This window comes from Mesoplodon mirus (assembly GCF_964341445.2).
Source record: "Mesoplodon mirus genome assembly, chromosome: 2".
NCBI lineage: Eukaryota > Metazoa > Chordata > Mammalia > Artiodactyla > Ziphiidae > Mesoplodon > Mesoplodon mirus.
The window spans coordinates 224807513-224827714 of NC_138977.1; the positions used below are offsets into that span (position 1 = coordinate 224807513).

The 20202-nt window shown below is 41.2% G+C and overlaps 1 protein-coding gene across 4 annotated transcripts in view; it reads left to right on the forward strand.

Moving 5' to 3' along the window:
* FANK1 (fibronectin type III and ankyrin repeat domains 1) overlaps nt 1–20202 on the forward strand; it is a 110434-nt gene that overhangs the window by 275 nt on the left and 89957 nt on the right. Inside the window, exon 1 of one of the 4 annotated variants that reach the window (XM_082637885.1) lies at nt 17944–18004. The exons of the other annotated variants lie outside the window; for them this stretch is intronic. The gene's annotated coding sequence lies outside the window, so the exon portion shown is untranslated. Of the gene's footprint in view, nt 1–17943; nt 18005–20202 lie in introns of those variants that run through there. 4 annotated transcript variants of the gene reach the window in all.

Consider the following 20202-nt stretch of genomic DNA (forward strand, 5'->3'; position numbering starts at 1 on the left):
GACACGGAAATACGGTCTCCTCCTCGAGCTTTCTTCTCTTGGAGAGACAAGAAGGGGGCTAAATCCTGCCAAGTGTGTCCGCCGGGAGCCGCAGGGCCGGGTGAGCTCGGTAGTGTGGGCAGGAGGATGCAGCGCCGCCAGTGTGTTCCTTCCTGAAATGACCCCTAAGCAAATCCATTTCTTATTACTATTACATGGTGGTTGTTACTTTGTTTGGTAGTTTGATTCATTAACTGTAAATAGCCATTCTGCTTCTAAAATGTCAGCAATTAAACATGCAACAAGGCTAAGTCTTGTATTTATTAGAAGAGATCCCGTCCTCTTCCCAGTAGTCGGAGATTTGAAGGAGAAAATAATTTTGGAGCTTTGTCCAAGACTGTTAAGTTCGTTGCTGGAGGTTCTACGAGGTAGGCTTTGGACACACACACAAAGTTACGATTTCTTTTTCTGTTTCCCACATTGTCTGACAAAAGGTGGGCAGTCTGGAGTTATCAGATCTAACACAAGCTTTAACTTACTGTGTTGATTGTTGTTATTATTATTATTACTACGACTACGACGACTCCTCAAACCTCTCTAGAAGGACAGTGCTCTGTCCTTCTTTCCCAAGCTAATGTTTTATTGCTCCTTTTGTTCTTAAAATAAGAACAGTGTTTTATATGGATCGACACTAGAAAGCCCTTGAACTTTTATAGAAGGATGCAGTTTGACTCTCAAAACCAAGTTGTCTTGTCTTGCACAATTTCGGAAATGGAAGTACTCAGACCAAATCCATTCTCTGGGGGATATGATGACATTATTAAAGTTTCCAAGAAGGTTTTTTAAAACGTTTGCCTTTCTTTTAACTCACTTGCCGAGGAGAAAACTTACAAGTTGAGAGTTAGAGTTGTTTAAGTTGCTTTTATACAGTATTCTGTCACTTGCACTTGTAACTCTCTGGATTCCACATTTTATCTAACTTACTGAAAGAAATTTACAACAATACTGAAATTTTTGTTTCATTTCAAACTGATGCCAAGGTGTGTGTGTTTTCTCTTTAGAGAAGAAATAAATCGAAGTGAAATATATCTTTTAAAACAGCAACTTTATTTCTTCAGATTTATGTTACTGTTTAAATGTGTAAACTATAACTTTCAAGTCCATCAGTGGTCAGACTGTTTATCCCCTCACTCGTTCATGGTATTCATTATGCTCCAAACACTGTCCTAAGGGTGGAGGATTGCACAATGAATAGGACCATGTTGGCTTTGGTTATCCCTGGAAAACTGAGCAGACACTTGCCCAAGAATTTCTGAAACCTCCCTGGGGTCTGAGATTGGGGAAAAAGAGATGGGCAGAAGGCTTCCGGCAGGAAGCAATAGTAGGCTTGCAGAATGACCCAGCAAAGAATGAGGGAAAGGGATTCCAGACAGAGGGAATCCCTTGGGTATAGGCCCTGAGACCTGAGAGAGCAGTGTGGGTTTGAGGCTCAGAGTTCACAGATCAGTAAAGCTGTAACTGAGAGAAGCCAGAGGGGTGGAGGGGAGGAGAAAGAAAAGAGACAAGACTGGAAAAGTGAATAGGAACCAGATCCCAGAAGCTCTGTAAAACTGTGAGAAATTTATTACTGCTATGAATTACACATTTATATCTCATCTCATTGGATTTTAAGGTGGAAAATATTTGTTAAGGAATCTATGCCTGGGACACAACTATAAATTTATTCTTTCTCACATACTCTCAAATGCTGTTATCAATTTAATTTTAGATAGTTCAAACAATAACCATGTACGATAGGGAATTCTTTCACAGCCTAATAAGCACCTTTCGGGTGTTAGTAAATATTTAAAAGGACAAGATTAAATGATCTTTAAGGTCCCATTTAACTTGAAGATTCATACCCAACCAGATTTCACCTGAGACTCAAGTTGCTATTTTATTCTCTCAAAGGTATTGGAGAATGCCATGGCTATGATATTAACAAATGTTACAGTTATAGGGTCACCATATGTTGTTGTGCCAATGTGATCTGACATACTTTAAGCCTGGTGTGTGCGTGCTACCTTTTGTTATTGAGGGGTTTCAAATAGCATTTTACAAGGGTAGTTGAGTATAGCATCCGTGACTTGATTAAAAAGAAGGCTCCTTCTTAACTGTTTTTAAAGATTAAACATATATCTAAGGACAACACCAAGGAAGCACTAGAAATAACCCCCAAGTCATTCTTATCCATTCTGTTTCCACACACTCAGTTTTCTATTACTTTTAGCAATGACCTTTATTAACTCAGTCATTAAAATCCAATAAACATAAACTCTTCAGATCCCACAGCTGGGTCATACTCTGGCACTAGGCAGAGGGTGACAAGGGCTACCACTGTTCTACAGAATGATAGTCAATGATCCAAGAAATGACTGCTTAGGGAAAGGGCAAATTAAATAAACTCACAACCTTGGGCTGTTCGGAATGGTTTTGGCTCTTGGCTTACACATTTAGATCTTTTTTTTTTTTCCACATTTACATATTTAATTATTTTCTTCCTAAACTAACAACACTATTGGAAAGCTAGCCCATGTATGAAATAACATAGAAAATGCACATCAAATTTCTTTTTCTTTTTTTAAGAAAATATTTAAGTTCAACAGTACTATCTCTTCCCAAAGTTTTTAGTGAGTGACAATGCCAAGGGGTAGCTTTGGGGGTCTTTAACCCTCCCCCCCATGATCTTCCCTAGTCCACCAAATCACCCTAAACAAACACATAATCTGAATTTTAAAATGTGTGTATATATCAATTGCAGCCTCAAGATAACTCCCCAGCTCCCACTTACAGCCATATCGCCACCTGTCCCCTAAACTCTTCCTATATAAAATAATCTGGGCCTAGTTTAGGCCAGGCAGCTGTTTCTAGATACACACCTACCTTTTAAAAGAAATGCTAAATGGGATTCTAAGTTATTCCAATGACTAACAGACTGAGGCATATCCTTAAAGGAGTGAAGACTTCTTTCTCCAAACCGGTTTTCCCACTGGTCTTCCCCATATTTGAGTAGGGTTTCACCACCTTCCCAATTACTCCAGCTGGAAATCTGAGTCATCCTTAACTACTCTCTTTTACTCGCCGCCCCTCCTACTCACCCCACCCACCAGAATGCATGTTTACTTTATTTTATTTTTTATATATCTTTATTGGAGTATAATTGCTTTACAATGGTGTGTTAGTTTCTGCTGTACAAAAAAGTGAATCAGCTATACATATACATATATCCCCGTATCTCCTCCCTCTTGCGTCTCCCTCCCACCCTCCCTATCCCACCCTTCTAGGTGGTCACAAAGCATCAAGCTGATCTCCCAGTGCTATGCAGCTGCTTCCCACTAGCCATCCTTTTTACATGTGGTAGTGTATATATGTCCATGCCACTCTCTCATTTCATTCCAGCTTCCCCTTCCCCCCTTGTGTCCTCAAGTCCATTCTCTATGTCTGCATCTTTATTCCTGCCCTGCCACTAGGTTCATCAGTACCGTTTTTTTTAGATTCCATATATGTGCGTTAGCATACAGTATTTGGTTTTCTCTTTCTGACTTACTTCACTCTGTAGGACAGACTCTAGGTCCACCCACCTTATTCCAAATAACTCAATTTATGGCTGAGTAATATTCCATTGTATATATGTGCCACATCTTCTTTATCCATTCATCTGTCGATGGACACTTAAGTTGCTTCCATGACCTGGCTATTGTAAATAGTGCTGCAGTGAACATTGGGGTGCATGTGTCTTTTTGAATTATGGTTTTCTCAGGGTATATGCCCAGTAGTGGGATTGCTGGGTCGTATGGTAGTTCTATTTGTAGTTTTTTAAGGAACCTCCATACTGTTCTCCATAGTGGCTCTGTCAGTTTACATTCCCACCAACAGTGCAAGAGGGTTCCCTTTTCTCCACACCCTCTCCAGCATTTATTGTTTGTAGATTTTTTGACGATGGCCATTCTGATCGGTGTGAGGTGATACCTCATTGTGGTTTTGATTTGCATTTCTCTAATGATTAGTGATACTGAGCATCTTTTCATGTGTTTGTTGGCAGTCTGTATGTCTACTTTGGAGAAATGAAATAGGAAGAATAGAAATAGGAAGACCTATTTAGGTCTTCTGCCCATTTTTGGATTGGGTTGTTTGTTTTTTTGATATTGAGCTGCATGAGCTGCTTGTAAATTTTGGAGATTAATCCTTTGTCAGTTGCTTCATCTGCAAATATTTTCTCCCATTCTGAGGGTTGTTTTTTCATCTTGTTTATGGTTTTGTTTACGTGCAAAAGCTTTTAAGTTTCATTAGGTCCCATTTGTTTATTTTTTATCTTATTTCCATTACTCTAGGAGGTGGGTCAAAAAGGATCTTGCTGTGATTTATGTCATAGAGTGTTCTGCCTATGTTTTCTCTAAGAGTTTTATAGTGTCTGGCCTTACATTTAGGTCTTTTCTCCATTTTGAGTTTATTTTTGTGTATCGTGTTAGGCAGTGTTTATTTCACCTTCAGAATACACCCCAAATGTACGTCTTTCTCTCCCTCCCCGTGTAATCACTGGTACTCCAAGCCACCATCTTGACTAAACCATGACAGGAGGCTCTGCTGATTTCTGCATGCCCTTTCCCCCAGCTGTGCTCACCTGTGCTCAGAATACACAGGTCATATCAAAAAGCCCTCCAGGGTTCTTGTCTAGCTTCTTCTTCAAACCACCGTGTACATGATCTTGGATACATTATGCCTCAGGCATATTGGTCTTTTAGTCCCTTAAACATCTCAAGCTCCTTTCAGGACTGCAGGTCTTTGCACAAGGTTCTTCCTCTACCAGGGATGCTCCTCCATCCTGCTCTGGCAGGTCTGATTCAATGTCCTCTGGTTTCAGCCTAAACGTCACTCTTGCTGAGTGAGCTCTGACTCCCTACAGAGGGTTGGGCCCCTCTCTATGTTATTCCTATCTCTGCTATGATCACAATCTGTAATTCTTTTGTTAGTTTTCAAAATCTGTTTTCTCCACCGGCATGTAGGGTGGTAGAAGAGGGCCCTGTCTGCCATTCTGTCTCCAGTGCTTAACATGGAATAAGCCCCAAACAAGCATTTATTGAATGGATGGCACTGCTGTTAACACCTGGGTGCCTTATTTAATTTTATTTCCTTAAGAGCATTGCAGTGTGCTTAAAAAGAAAACCGTTTTACTCTATGACAGAAAGGGCTGTGCTCCAGTGAAACTGAAGTACCTCTTGTGGAGTACACTTTGGGTAAAGTTCATTTAAATCACGTGCTTATAAATGTTAGGTGAATTACAAGTATGGCATTCCTTTTTCTTCACTAGTTTAAAAGAGGTGTTTTGGGCTTCCCTGGTGGCGCAGTGGTTGAGAATCTGCCTGCCAATGCAGGAGACACGGGTTCGAGCCCTGGTCCGGGAAGATCCCACATGCCGCGGAGCAGCTAAGCCCGTGAACCACAACTACTGAGCCTGCGCTCTAGAGCCTGCGAGCCACAACTACTGAACCCGTGCACTGCAACTACTGAAGCCCACATGCCCTAGAGCCTGTGCTCTGCAGCAAGAGAAGCCACCACAATGAGAAGCCCACGCACTGCAACAGAGTAGCCCCCGCTGCCCGCAGCTAGGGAAAGCCCATGTGTGGCAACGAAGACCCAACGCAGCCATAAAAATAAATAAGTAAAAATATAAATAAAAAAATAAATAAATAAAAATAAATCTATTAATAAAATGGTAAACTAATTTAAAAAAATGTCTGTGTAACAATTTTTTGTCAAGTAGTCTTAGTCTCTAAAGAATATTAATTCTATCAATTAGGTTATAATTCCAAGGTTATTATTAAGAAATAAAGGCTTATATAAATAAAGTTTAAAACTTAAAAAAAATTCAAAGCAACACCTTTTAAATAGCTGTAGTTGAAAATCCCCATCAAAATACTAAAGTTCAGTGCAGTCCTGACCTTGGGATGCTCAGCCCGCAGGGCGGGGCAAACCAACTCTATAGGTGCAGCTGTGTCTCACCAGAAGCTCAGCATTATCTCCAGACCAAGTCTATACCTGATAACTTGGATTTCACCTCCTCTTGACAGGAAAAGGAAGCGCTACTATAGCCTACTTGGTCTGGGGAACCTGCCCAGACACGCCCAGGAACCAAACTAACCCAACCAGTTTACTGCAGGGGCTTTGTGCCTAAGCATCACCCAAGAATGGCCTGAATGACTCATTAAGTACAGAAGGTGGTGCAAAGTCATTAACAAGCAAACAACTCACACCAGTGTTCTGTGCATTTCCCTGCTCACAGTGCTGGGGCAAGCCAGGGGCAAAACTGGAGATGCTTATCCTTGGGACCCTGCAGAACTCTGGGGACATTTCTCTCCTGAGCGGCAGAAAGAAACGAGGAGGCATTCCTTGCTTTCAGATTCCTTTAGCTGTGACCCGCCCCCTTCCAGGTTGTCAGGGACCCTTCCCTGGCCTCACCTTCTTGGGAGGGTCCTCTCATTCTCATACTCTCTTGCCTGCTTGTTTCTGCCTGGAACCTACTCACTACCCATCCATGTATCCATCCTTTCAAACATCTCTATAACGTTACCATCTCTTAAAAATGTTGCCTGTTTACCCTCCTCCAACCCAAATCAGAGTTAATTTCTCCCTTGGAGGCACTGTGTCTGCATTTTGTTACTACTTTTATTATTCTAACACGTTGTAATTGATATATATTTATATGTTCAACCCTCCCATTAGAAGTTAACTTGAAATGGATTAAGGGCTTAAGTGTAAGACCTGAAACTATAAAACTAGAAGAAAACATAGGGAAAGAGCTCCTTGACATAGATCTTGGCAATGGTTTCTTGGATATGACACTAAAAAGCACAAGCAACAGAAGCAAAAATCAGCAAGTGATTAGTTTGGCCACATTAAACTAATAAGCTTCTGTACAGAAAAAGAAACAATCAACAAAATGGAAAGGCAACCTAAGGCAAAGAAAATATTTGCAAACCATCAGGTCAGTGAGGGGCTGATATCCAAAATATATGAGGAACTCATACAACTTAATAACAGAAAAGCAAACAATCCATTTAAAAAATGGACAGCGGACCTGAACAGACATTTTCCCAAGGAAGATATACAAATGATCAACACATGAAATGATGTGGAGCACATGAAAATGTGCTCCACATCACTGATCATCAGGGAAACGCGAATCAAAACCACAATGAGATACCACCTGACACCTGTCAGAACGGCTGTTATCAAAAAGACAACCCTCAGAATGGGAGAAAATATTTGCAAATGAAGCAACTGACAAAGGATTCATCTCCAAGATTTACAAGCAGCTCCTGCAGCTCAATAACAAAAAAACAAACAACCCAATCCAAAAATGGGCAGAAGACCTAAATAGACATTTCTCCAAAGAAGATATACAGATTGCCAACAAACACATGAAAGAAGGCTCAACATCATTAATCATTAGAGAAATGCAAATCAAAACGACAATGAGATATCATCTCACACCAGTCAGAATGGCCATCATCAAAAAATCTAGGGCTTCCCTGGTGGCGCAGTGGTTGAGAGTCCGCCTGCCAATGCAGAGGACACGGGTTCGTGCCCCAGTCTGGGAGCGGCTGGGCCCGTGAGCCATGGCTGCTGAGCCTGCGCATCCGGAGCCTGTGCTCCGCAACGGGAGAGGCCACAACAGTGAGAGGCCCGCGTACCGCAAAAAAATAAAATGAGTCATGTACCAAAATGTTCATTGCAGCTCTATGTACAATAGCCAGGACATGGAAGCAACCTAAGTTCCATCATCGGATGAATGGTTAAAGAAGATGTGGCACATACATACAATGGAATATTACTCAGCCATAAAAAGAAACGAAACTGAGTTATTTGTAGTGAGGTGGATGGACCTAGAGTCTGTCATACAGAGTGAAGTAAGTCAGAAAGAGAAAAACAAATACCGTATGCTAACATATATATGGAATCTAAGAAAAAAAAAAGGTCATGAAGAACCTAGGGGTAAGGTGGGAATAAAGGCACAGACCTACTAGAGAATGGACTTGAGGATATGGGGAGGGGGAAGGGTAAGCTGTGACAAAGTGAGAGAGTGGCATGGACATATATACACTACCAAACTTAAAATAGATAGTTAGTGGGAAGCAGCCACATAGCACAGGGAGATCAGCTCAGTGCTTTGTGACCACCTAGAGGGGTGGGATAGGGAGGGTGGGAGGGAGGGAGACGCAAGAGGGAAGAGATATGGGAATATATGTATATGTATAACTGATTCACTTTGTTATAAAGCAGAAACTAACACACCATTGTGAAGCAATTATACTCCAATAAAGATGTTAAAAAAAAAAAGATAAGAGATAAGTGTTGGCAAGGTTGTGGAGAAAAGGGAACCCTGGTCCACTGTCGGTAGGAATGTAAATTAGTACAGCCACTATAGAAAACAGTGAACAGTGTGGAGCTTTCTCAAGAAATTAAAGATAGAACTACCATATGATCCAGTAATCCCACTTCTGGGTATATATCTAAAGGAAATGACATCAGGATCTTGAAGAGGTATCTGCCCTCCCCACGTTCATTGCAGCATAATTCACAAGAGCCAAGATATGGAAACAACTTAAGTGTCTGTCTGTGGATGAATGGTTAAAAATGTGATATATATGCATGATGGAATATTATTCAGCCACGAGGAGGAAGGAAGTCCTGCAATTTGCAACAACATGGATGGATCTTGTGGGCATTATGCTAAGTAAAATATAAAATAAGTCAGACAAAGACAAATACTGTATGATCTCACTTATATGTGGAAGCAAAACAAGCTGAACTCATATAAACAGAGTAGAGTGTTTACCAAGGGCTGGCGAGGTGGAGGAAATGGGGAGATATCGGTCAAAGAATACAAACTTCAAGTTAGAAGTGGAATAAATTCTGGGGATCTGATGTGTATGGTGACTATAGTTAACAATACTGTATTGTATATTCAAAAGTTGCTGAGAGAATAGATCTTAAATATTCTCATCCCATGCAGACAAAAGGTAATTATGTGAGGTGAGAGAGGTGTTGCTGGACCTACCATGGTAATTGTTTCACAGTTTATAAGTGTATCAAATAATCAGGTTGCAGATCTTAAACTTACACAATATTATGTGTCTATTATATCTCAATAAAGCTGGGTGGAAAAGCTGTGAGGTCATCATTTTCTTTCCTGGAGTTCTCTAGAGTACTGGAAAGAAACTAACTAGCCCTGTTATACCAATTACTTTTACTACAGAGTTCTAACACGGCAACTATTTGGTTATTCTGAGCCTTGCTTTATACAGGATTTGATTATAGTTAGCTGGTTTATATTTTAAGTAACTTTTTTTTTGCCACTGTAAGCAATGGACTACCAGTGTCCCTTTACCACTGGGGATCATCAATGTCTTTAAATCAAATCAGATTGAAGAAACAATTTTAGATAATCCAGTGCCAATTCAGAAGACAAATCCTAAAGGTTCTGTTCTCTGGATCCCACTTTTGTATTAATATTTGTATCAATTAGGGTTTAATCAGAAAAGCAGAACTACTGTGAGTGATATAGGATAAGGGGTCTAGAACAGAGATTAGACTTTGTATAACTGTGGGAGCTGGTGAAGAAGTCAGTGCAAACCGTTGTCTCTGTGACTCACGCTGGGCCTGATGTTGCTCCAAGTTGGCGGGACCAGCGGTTGGGAAGGAAAGCTGGATATGAAGGTGGGAAAAGCAGGGACAGATTGGAGCCTGCCAAGTCAAACTGGAACCTGCAAGGATAAACTGGAGCCCATGTCTGTCTCTCGCCACCTGCAACATCAGTGACATGCATGACCTGAAAGAGAGCTGGCGACCTTCCCTGAGGAGCCCTGCATGTGCCTGGCACAGTGCTCTGAGAACTTGAAGGAGGAGATCTGTCCAGATTTCAGCTGCTGCTTCCCACCAACAAGGTGAGCAGCCAATGAACAACCACATGAGCCTGGTGCCCTGTACCGTCCTCTAGAGAGTAAAAAACAAAATGGGAAATGCTGTTTCTCCCCCACTGCTAAACCTCACATGTGTGACCCAGAACCGAACAGGGAAGGGAATTCTTCAGTGTAGCTAAATTGGCCCAGTACAAAACCACCAAACCCTTTAGCCCATTTATCAGATTAGGGAAGTTCCCTTCTAGTCCTAATTTGCCAAGGTATTATTTATTTATTTTTAATCATGAAGAAGTGTTGGATTTCATCAAATGCATTATTTCCTTTTTTTCTCTATTAGTGTGATTTACACTGGTTGTTTTTCAAATGTCAAACTAGCCTTGCATTAATGGGATAAACCCTATATGGTTATGGTGTTCTATGTGGTGAATAGAGTGCTGAATTTAATGTTCTATTTTTTAAAAGGATTTTTGAGCTGTATTCATATGAGGGATTGGCCTGTCACTTTTTGTGATTTCTTAGTCTAGTTTCAGTATCAGGGTTATCTTAATCAAAAAAATGAGCTTAATCTCAAAACTAGAGGCTGTATTCCCTCTCTTTTTGTTCTCTTTCTGTCTTTATTCTCTTAAAAGGTTTTGTAATGTTGGTGTTATTTCTCCATTACATTGAAGAATATACCAGTGAAACCATCTGTAACTGGGGTTTTTCTTTGTGGGGAAAGTTTTTAATTGTGAACGCTATTTACTTACTAGATGTAGGGGTACATATACTTCTATTTCTTAGTTTTGGTAAGTTGTGTCTTTCAAAGACTGAGCTCTTTTAATATAAATTATCTAATTTATTGCCATAAGTTTTCTTGTAATAAAGTCTTATCTTTGTAATAGTATCTATAGGATCCATAGTGATAACCGTTTTTTAAAAAAATTTATTTTTGACTGCGTTGGGTCTTCGTTGCTGCATGCAGCTTTCTCTAGTTGCGGTGAGCAGGGGGCTACTCTTAGTTGCGGAGCGTGGGCTTCTCATTGCAGTGGCTTCTCTTGTTGCAGAGCATAGGCTCTAGGCGCAGGGGCTTCAGTAGTTGCGGCACACAGGCTCAGTAGTTGTGGCTCACGGGCTCTAGAGCTCAGGCTCAGTAGTTGTGGCGCATGGGCTTAGTTGCTCTGCGGCATGTGGGATCCTCTGGGACCATGGATCGAACCCGTGTGTCTCCTGCATTGGCAGGCAGTTTCTCAACCACTGTGCCACCAGGGAAGCCCCCATAGTGATAATGCTTTTAATTCCTTATGTTATTCATATGTGCTTTATCTCTCTTTTTCTTGTTCGTTCTTTATTTTATTTTATTTTATTTTTTTTACACGGGCCTCTCACTGTTGTGGCTTCTCCCGTAGCGGAGCACAGGTTCTAGACACGCAGGCTCAGTGGCCATGGCTCACGGGCCCAGCCACTCCACGGCATGTGGGATGAACTCTTGTTCATTCTTGATAGAGATTTATATTAGTTGTCTATCACTGCATAAAAAATTATCCAAAATTTAATGTCTTCAAACAACAAACATTTATTATGTGTGGTAGCCAGACTTCTAAGGTGGTCCCCATGATCTCCACGTCCTGCTGTTACACCTTGTATAACCTCCTCCCTCTGAGTGTTGGTGGGCTCTATGACTTGCTTCTAACCAATAGAACATTGTGAAAGTGCTGGATTGTTACTTCTGTGTGTGTGTGTGTAAGTGTATGTATGCATATATCTATGCATACATATAGACATATATACATTTAGATATATAGATGGGGAGGAGAGAGAAAGAGAGAAAGAGATAATATACACATAAATTAGACTTCATCTTGCTAGCATTCACTGGAGACACTCTCCTTGCTAGTTTGATGAAGTGAGCAGCCATGTTGAATATGTCCAACTGCTGGTGGCCTGTAGGACCTGAGGTTGACATCTAGTCCACAGCCAGTGAAAAGCCTGGGTGTTCAACCATACAAACATGACGAAATGAATTCTCTCAGCAACTTGAATGAGCTTAAAGGTGGATTCTTCCCTGAATGCCTGCAGATAAGAATTTAACCCAGCTGATACCCTGACTGCAGCCTTGTGAGACCCTGACAGAGAACCCACTTGAGCTGAGCTCAAATTCTTGACTTGCAGAAAATGGGGGACAATAAACATGTGTTTTCTTAAAATGTTCACATGTGGTAATTTGTTATGGAGCAATAAAAAACTAATGTATTATCTCATGTGGTTTCTGTGGGTCAGGATTTCAGGAATACATTAGCTGGGGCTTCTGTCTTGGATTGTAGTCAGTATGTTGGCCAGGGATGCAGCCTTTTGAAGGCTTGACTGAGGCTGGAGGACCTGATTTCAAGATGGTGCACTCAACATGGATGGCAAGTTGGTGCTGGCTGATAGCAAGAGACCTTAGTAACTGAACACATTAACCTCTCTATAGAGTTGCTGGAGTGTCCTCACAACATGGTACCTGATTTCACCCAGAGTGAATGATCTAAGAGAGAGCAAGGTAGAAGCTGTAGTGTCTTTTATAGTCTAGCTTAGGATACCATACTCTGTCATTTGCATTATTGTCTTAATAACAGGTCAACCCTCTTCAATATGAGAGAGGACTACACAAGGGCATGAATAGCAGGAGGTAAGAATCATTGGGGGCCATCTTGGAGGCTGGATATCATAGAAATAATAAATTGTATTAGTCTTTTTAAAGGCTTTTATATTTTATGTTTATTTTCATATTTTTACATTTACACTTATATTTTATATTTATATTTTCTCCATTATGCATTTGTTTTCTATTTCATTGATTTCTGCTTATATCTTTATTTCCATCATTTAAATTTGCTGTTCCTTTTAAAAAGTTTTTTGATATAGATGCTTACATCATGGCTTTTAGCCTTCTTTTTCAAATAAATGTGTTTAAGGCTGTGAATTTCCCTCTGAGCCCCAATTTAGCTGAATTCCACAAGTTTTCTTTTTTTGTAAAGTTGTATAGAAGTATGACATATGTATAAGAAAGTACACAATATTAAATCTCCAGGTTGATGAATTATCACAGAGTAAACACAGTTACTAGCACCCAGATCAAGAAATGGATTACCACTAGTTATTTTAAAGTCTGAGCCTCATAGTATTGCACACTGCTTTAAAGTTCATATCTGATCATTTCAACACCTGAATCACTTGTGAGGTTTGTTTCCCTTTTCTGTTTTTGCTCTTAGTTTTCAGTCATTTCGTCATGTATCCTGGCATTCCTGGTAATTTTTGATTGAACGCTTGACATTCTTTTTGAAAAATCATAGAGGTTTTGGTAGACATTATCCATAGAGGATTTTATCTACTTTTGGTTGGCATTTAGGGTACAAATAAATCACTGTACTTTAGTTGAGGGCAGTCTGTTTTCAGTTTGCCCTTATTCCTAGGATGTAGCCAGCCATTTCAGGGATGTTAGCTGAAAACCTGGGGTCTTCACTAGTGCCCTTCCTTTTCAGCAGGACTTATATTTCAATTTTTGATCCGCAGCACCATGATATTGCCAAAATCTCTTCTTGCCTATGGTCAGCAAACTCCTCAAGGAGGAGTTGCTGGGCTCATTTCTCTGTGTCCCCTTTTCTCTAGGATCTCGGCCCCTTAAGCCTTGGTTGTTTTGGCAGTCTTCAGCTCCAGTGTTTCTGTGTGGCTGTTGAAGCTCTACAATACCACTTTCTACTTGTCTTGCCCCAGCTGTGAATCAGCAGATTCTCCAAGGACCAACGTAAGGGAAATATATGGCCAACCTCAGTGCTCTTTTTTGCTCTCTGGGACCCTGGGCCCAAATCTTGTCTACATTTTTGGACCTTGATGCCTTCGTACAGCTGTTTTTTATATGTTATCCAGTTTTTGTGCTTTGTGGAATTATTAGTGTGATACCCCCTGGAAGCAGAAATTGGTAATTAAAATTTTAACAGAAGATCCTTAGACATTTAATTCAAAAGAATTAATCAGTTTTCAATATTTGTTTCATAGCCTTCTATTTTTTTAAGATCTGAAAGCATATGTAAAAATTTATTAATCCAGCAGCAATTCCTATCTTTTAATCATTCAATATGTAGTTTGCAAGTGAAAAAATGAATAAATTTTATACATAATATCTGTGTCTTCCAGTTTGTGATCAAACTGCATAAGTCCTAGTTAATAAAGATAACTTGAAACTTCAGTAGATGATATTTTTTGTGCTAATTCCTTGAAGATTAAAAGACTTTTATAACTATTTTATGTACATTTCATAGAAAGCACTTTTGATGGTTAAAAAATTATATATATCAAAAATAAAGTAAGACCAAAGATGACTAATGGGATGGTTTCTCCAGGGGAAAGTAGTCTCTGCTATTTTTAATATTTTACCTGTTAGTTTCATTTAGAATGTGATCGGGATATTCCCTGAGTTGGCTAAATGTGTTACTTCAGCCTTTTTTTTTTTTTTTAATTGGAGTACAGTTGCTTTACAATGATGTGTCAGTTTTTGCTGTACAGCAAAGTGAATCAGGCACACATATACATATATCCCCTCTTCCTTGGATTTTCTTCCCATGTAGGTCACCACTTCAGCCTTGAATCTACTCAGATGGTGGTGGTCTTTTCTCTCTTTCTCTGTTGACTGGCTTCCTCTCTACTCTGTGCATATTTTGTGATAAGGACACCACTAGCTCCCAACTATATATCATCAGTTTCAACTGCCCAAGGAGAGACTGAATTTTCTTTCTTAATTTGAATTGTAAAATCCAAGGGCAGGATTCTTGTTAGACCAGCTGTATCATATGCCCACCCCATCATGAAGGATGGAGGGGAGGGATGTCCATGACAGCTCGTGCACAGGGAAGGCTGCAAGGATCTGGAATGTCAGGGCATCATCAACCAAGGTGACTGTGCAAAACCACAGTGTTTCTCTACTGTGTCCAGTGGGTCATCTACTAGTTACTGTGGTTCATTAGAGGGAGGCCTGTTCCTCATTGATCATCTCCTCCAAAACTGTTACAATAGGTGCAGGAACTCACTCTTCATTGAGTTACTTCTGAGATCCATTCACAGAAGCAGGGACTTTTTTTTTTTTAATGACTCAACTGCTTTATCTTGCTTAAGGTGACAAAGATGAGTACTGCTAAAAATCAAAGCATTATTGCTGTCAGGTCTTGCTGACCAGTATAAAATCACCTCTTATTCTTTTATTCAGAGCACTTCAAACCTAAAGGTATTCAATATCCAAACCAAATTTATTAAAAAGTCTCCATTCTTCCCATTTCTCAGAATAAAGTCATCATGACAGTGCTCTTTAGGAAATTCTCTGTGCTTGTACCTACTTTCTTGTCCTCCGAGGTGAGAGAGTCAAACTGAACTTTAAAAAATCTTTTATACAGATTATCATGATGAATTTAGTCAGGCACAATGAAATCTAAGACACGAAGTAGCCGCAGTATTCTCACTTTTTGGTCTGTAAAGTGAAAACAACTTGTAGTTCAATTTACTATATAACCCTAAGAATGAAGCTGATCTAAGTATCATAACCGTGGCATCATAGCCTACAGCATGGGAAATGTTCACTTACGCCACAGCCTTCTTTGAGCAGGTGCTCTCGATACAGTGCAGCTTTGTCTCTTTCACCATTAAAGACCAAATATGACAAAGTTCAGGACAAAACTTCCTGGTTTAGTTCAGCAACTGTGTGATTCAAGTGAACTTCGAGTATTTGGAACATGTCAACTTCACAGAAGGTTGTGTATCACCTGTCCTGATGGGATAAATAATAAGGTCTGCATCCTGCCTTCCAAGGCTCAGGTACTTCACAGCAGTATGTTCTGGGGTTAGTAGTGCTCCCCACTGTGAATTATGAGGTGGGCTTTTCAGATCTTTAAAGGAATAACAATTGCTATTCAAGACTGGCATTATCGCATTTGTGCTCTACAGCTACATGAATATGCAGCTTGTCTTAACTTATGCTTCCTAATATTACAAATATGTATGACATTTACACAGAGATACATAAATATGTACTTCTTATTTTGAAAATTTTCAGTTATGAAATAGTTCAAAGTCATACAATGAATACTTTTATTCCCTTCACAGAGATTTGATTGTTTACATTTTGCCACACTGGATTTCTCTTTCCAACTCTCTCTCTCTTATTCTCAGAGACTCTCTCTCCCTCTCCCCACCCCGACTCCCACTTCCTGTACACACACACACACACACACACACACACACACACCCTTTTGCTGCACCATCTGAAAGCAGCTGCACATATCACTATGCCTCAGTCCTGAACACGTCAGCAGGATATTCCTAAGAACTATAGGACATTCTCCTGTGTAGTCACGATACAATTAATACATCCTCCAAACTTAACGTTAATAATATCTAATATGTATGACTGATTCACTTTGTTATAAAGCAGAAACTAATAAAAAAAATAAATAAATAAATAAACAGAATGACTGATGAAAAAAAAAATAATAATAATATCTTAATATGTGCTCCCTGTTCATATTTTCTCAGTTGCCTTAATAATGTCCTTTGTGGCTGTCTTTTTTCCTTTTCAAGTGACCAGGACCTAATCCAGGATTATGCACTGCATTTAATTGTCACATTCCTTTAGTCTTCTTTAATCTAGAACAGTCTCCCGTACTTTTTTTCTCTTATGACACTGACGGTTTTGAAGCGGCCAATTGTCTTTACAGAACGTTCCATGCTAGATTTGTCTGATTGTTGCCTCAAGACGTTTTAAGTCAGATATTTTCTCAAGGAACATAGCATTACACTGATGTGGTGTCCCTTCCATTGCCTCATATTGGGAGGCACATGATACCAGTTCTGTGTACTATTTTGATGCAATGTCATTGCTGCAGCTGAAAAGGAAGAGACTAATTTTCTGGAAGGCAAGGGAATTACGAGTTGGGAAATCTCTGTTAAGAAGAGAAAAACTAGTCTCTCCAGGTTGTCAGGACTGCGCTACAAGAAGCGGTCAATTCTCATCACTTAAGCCACGACTTGGTGCTTCCTACCATTGTACGTACGGGGCATCAGGGCGGCAAGTAGCATGGAAATGAAAGGCATGCCTGTCTTCTCTAAGAAATCTCCTCCTAGGGCTTCCCTGGTGGCGCAGTGGTTAAGATCCCGCCTGCCAATTCAGGGGACACTGGTTCGAGCCCTGGTCTGGGAAGATCCCACATGCCGCGGAGCAACTAATCCCGTGTGCTGCAACTACTGAGCCTGCGCACCTAGAGCCCGTGCTCCGCAACAAGAGAAGCCACTGCAGTGAGATGTCCGTGCACCACAACGAAGACCCAATGCAGCCAAAAAAAAATTTAAAAACATAAATAAATTTATTTTAAAAAAAAGAAATCTCCTCCTAGCAGAGGAGAGAACCTGACAGATATGAAATTATTTTCCAGTGGGATAAGGCAGTGTTCTTCAGCTTAGGTCCAGGGCATAGATATGAGCATGGCAAGAACAGTGAATCAGTGGCTTGTAACTGGGCCAATGCCGCTCTCTATATCTTTTTTTACTGCTTCCCAGTTTACACTTATGACTCTAATTAGGCCTGTCTCCTTGCTGCCTTGCACACTTACCACAGTCACTCACCTTTTTATTCCTTCACCCGGTGCCCTGCCCTCCAGTGCTCTCCACTATCTCCACTGGTAGCCAGCCTCTAGGACAGCCGACGGCCCCCAAGGACCCCCCGCCCCCCACCCTCCAGTGTTCCTGCCCTGGTCCCCTGCCTCAGTGCGCCAAGGTTGGCCGGTGTGGCCAGTGGCTTGTGGCAGAAGTGCTGATGCCGCTCCCTCCGATTGGGTGTTTCTGCCTCGGGCTGATCTTCAGCCTCTCTCTCCCTCTTGTTTTTTCTTACTCTCTCTCTTTTTCCCACCACCTGCCAGCTGCCATGGCGTGAACCCATTCAAGCACCCTGTGGAATGGCTTACCTGGTAAGGAACAGAGGCCTCTGACCATGAGCCGGTGAGGACTGACTCCAGCAACTCAGAGAGCGAGCTCACAGGCAGATTCTCCAGGCTCAGCTGAGCCTTGAGGTGAGGGCAGCCCTGTCTGACAACTTGACAGCAAACTCACAGAGACCCCGAGCCACGTCTACCCAGCTAAGCCATTCCCAGGCTCCTGACCCTCAAAACCTGTGAGATAATGGGTATTTGTTGTTCTAAGCCATTAAGTTTTGGGCTAATTAGTTATGCAGACTTGGAATCAGATACCATCTTGTATCTGCTACTTTAACCTTGGGCTTTCTGATTCCAGGCTGCACTGATCTCTCCCAACTAGAACTCCTTTTGCACTTTGCTTGCTTTTCATTTTCTCTAGAGTTTATTATTTTACTTTTGGGATAATTAATATAGTTAACAAGTTTCAAAAATCCAAAGTTGTAGAAGAGTACATAGTAAAAAGTCTTCTCATTCTGTAACACTGCCCGCCAGTTCCTGCCCTGCAGGCAGCCACCATTGTTAGCTTCTGATATATCATTCCAGAAATAGTTTAAACATTATAGGTACAAGCAAATTATGTATACTATATTCCTCTCTCTCTGTTCTGTACTGTGATTTTTTTTTCACCTATTTTGGAGAGCTTTCTGTTTAGTCCATAATAAGTCTTTTTCATTTATTAAACAACTGCATAGGGCTTCTCTGGTGGCGCAGTGGTTGAGTCCGCCTGCCAATGCAGGGGACGCGGGTTCGTGCCCCGGTCTGGGAGGATCCCACATGCCGCGGGGCGGCTAGGCCCGTGAGCCATGCCCGCTGGGCCTGCGCGTCCGGAGCCTGTGCTCCGCGGTGGGAGAGGCCACAACAGTCAGAGGCCCGCGTACCGCAAAAAAACCCCAAAAACAAACAAACAAACAAAAACCAACTGCATAGTGTTCTATTGTATGAATTTACCTAATTTATTTAACCAGTCCACTACTGATGGACTATCAGTTTGTTTCTAGTCTTTTGCTATTGTGATAGGCAAAACAAAAGTTGTCTGTATCCTAATCCCCCAAACCTGTGAATATGTTACCTCCCGTGGAAAACGGGGCTTTGCAGCTGTATTAAGTTAAGTATGGTAAAATAGGAAGATTAGCCTGTATTATCCAGGTGGGCCCAATGTAATCAACCACAAGGGTCCTTATAAGAGGGAAGGAGGAGCATCAGTGTGGAGGGTGTTGTGGTGATGGAAGTGGGTGTTGGAGCATTACCAGTTCAGGAGCCAAGGACGCTGGGAAGCCTCTAGAAGCTGGGAAAGGCTCGGAAGTGGACTCTCCCCTAGAACCTCCAAAAAGAACAAGCCTTCGATTTTCGTTGAGTAAGACTCATTTTGGACTTTGACCTCCAGAACAGTAAGATAATACATTTGTCTTGTTTTAAGCTACTATGTTTGAGGGAATGGGTTACACAGCCGTAGGAAACCAGTACAGCTTTTATTACCAACCACTGTAGACAAAGTTGTCCTAAATAATGTTGTGCACCTGACGTTTTGCATTTGTGCTGGTATATTCGTAGAATAAATGTCTAGGTGTGGAATTGCCCCGTCAAAGGCAGTGTTAGTTTGATAATGCTAACATCCTCTCTAGGGCTTAACGCTAGTCTACATTTCCAACAGCAACATACGTCTCTCCTTTTCCACACCCTCTGCAACACGTGTGTTATCAAACTTTTGGATTTTTACTATTCTGCTAGTGAAAAATTCTAATTTGCTAGAACGACATGCTTATTAACTTTTCCTCATCTGCCCAACACGTTTAGAATGTCCTTCAGAGTTAGGATTAAGTGCTTATTTCTATTTTATCTTCCACTGTTTGCCTTTGTGTCCCTCCTCCTACTACCTAACATAAAAGGGGTTCTCCCCATAGACTGGGAAAAGGAAATAAGTATCCAGAGACAAGGATAAGAAATGTGACGTAGAATCCATTTTATCCATCTCTCTATCCATCAAGCTCCATTTAGAAAACAAAATGTCTGTTTTGGACTAAAATGTCTTAATGGCAGTCATTGATGAGTGAAGTGTTAAGAAATGGTTGCCTGGGGCTTCCCTGGTGGCGCAGTGGTTGAGAGTCCGCCTGCCGATGCAGGGGACGCGGGTTCGTGCCCCGGTCCGGGAAGATCCCACATGCCGCGGAGCAGCTGGGCCCGTGAGCCATGGCCGCTGAGCCTGCGCGTCCGAAGCCTGTGCTCCACCACGGGAGAGGCCACAGCAGTGAGAGGCCCGCGTACCGCAAAAAAAAAAAAAAAAAAAGAAATGGTTG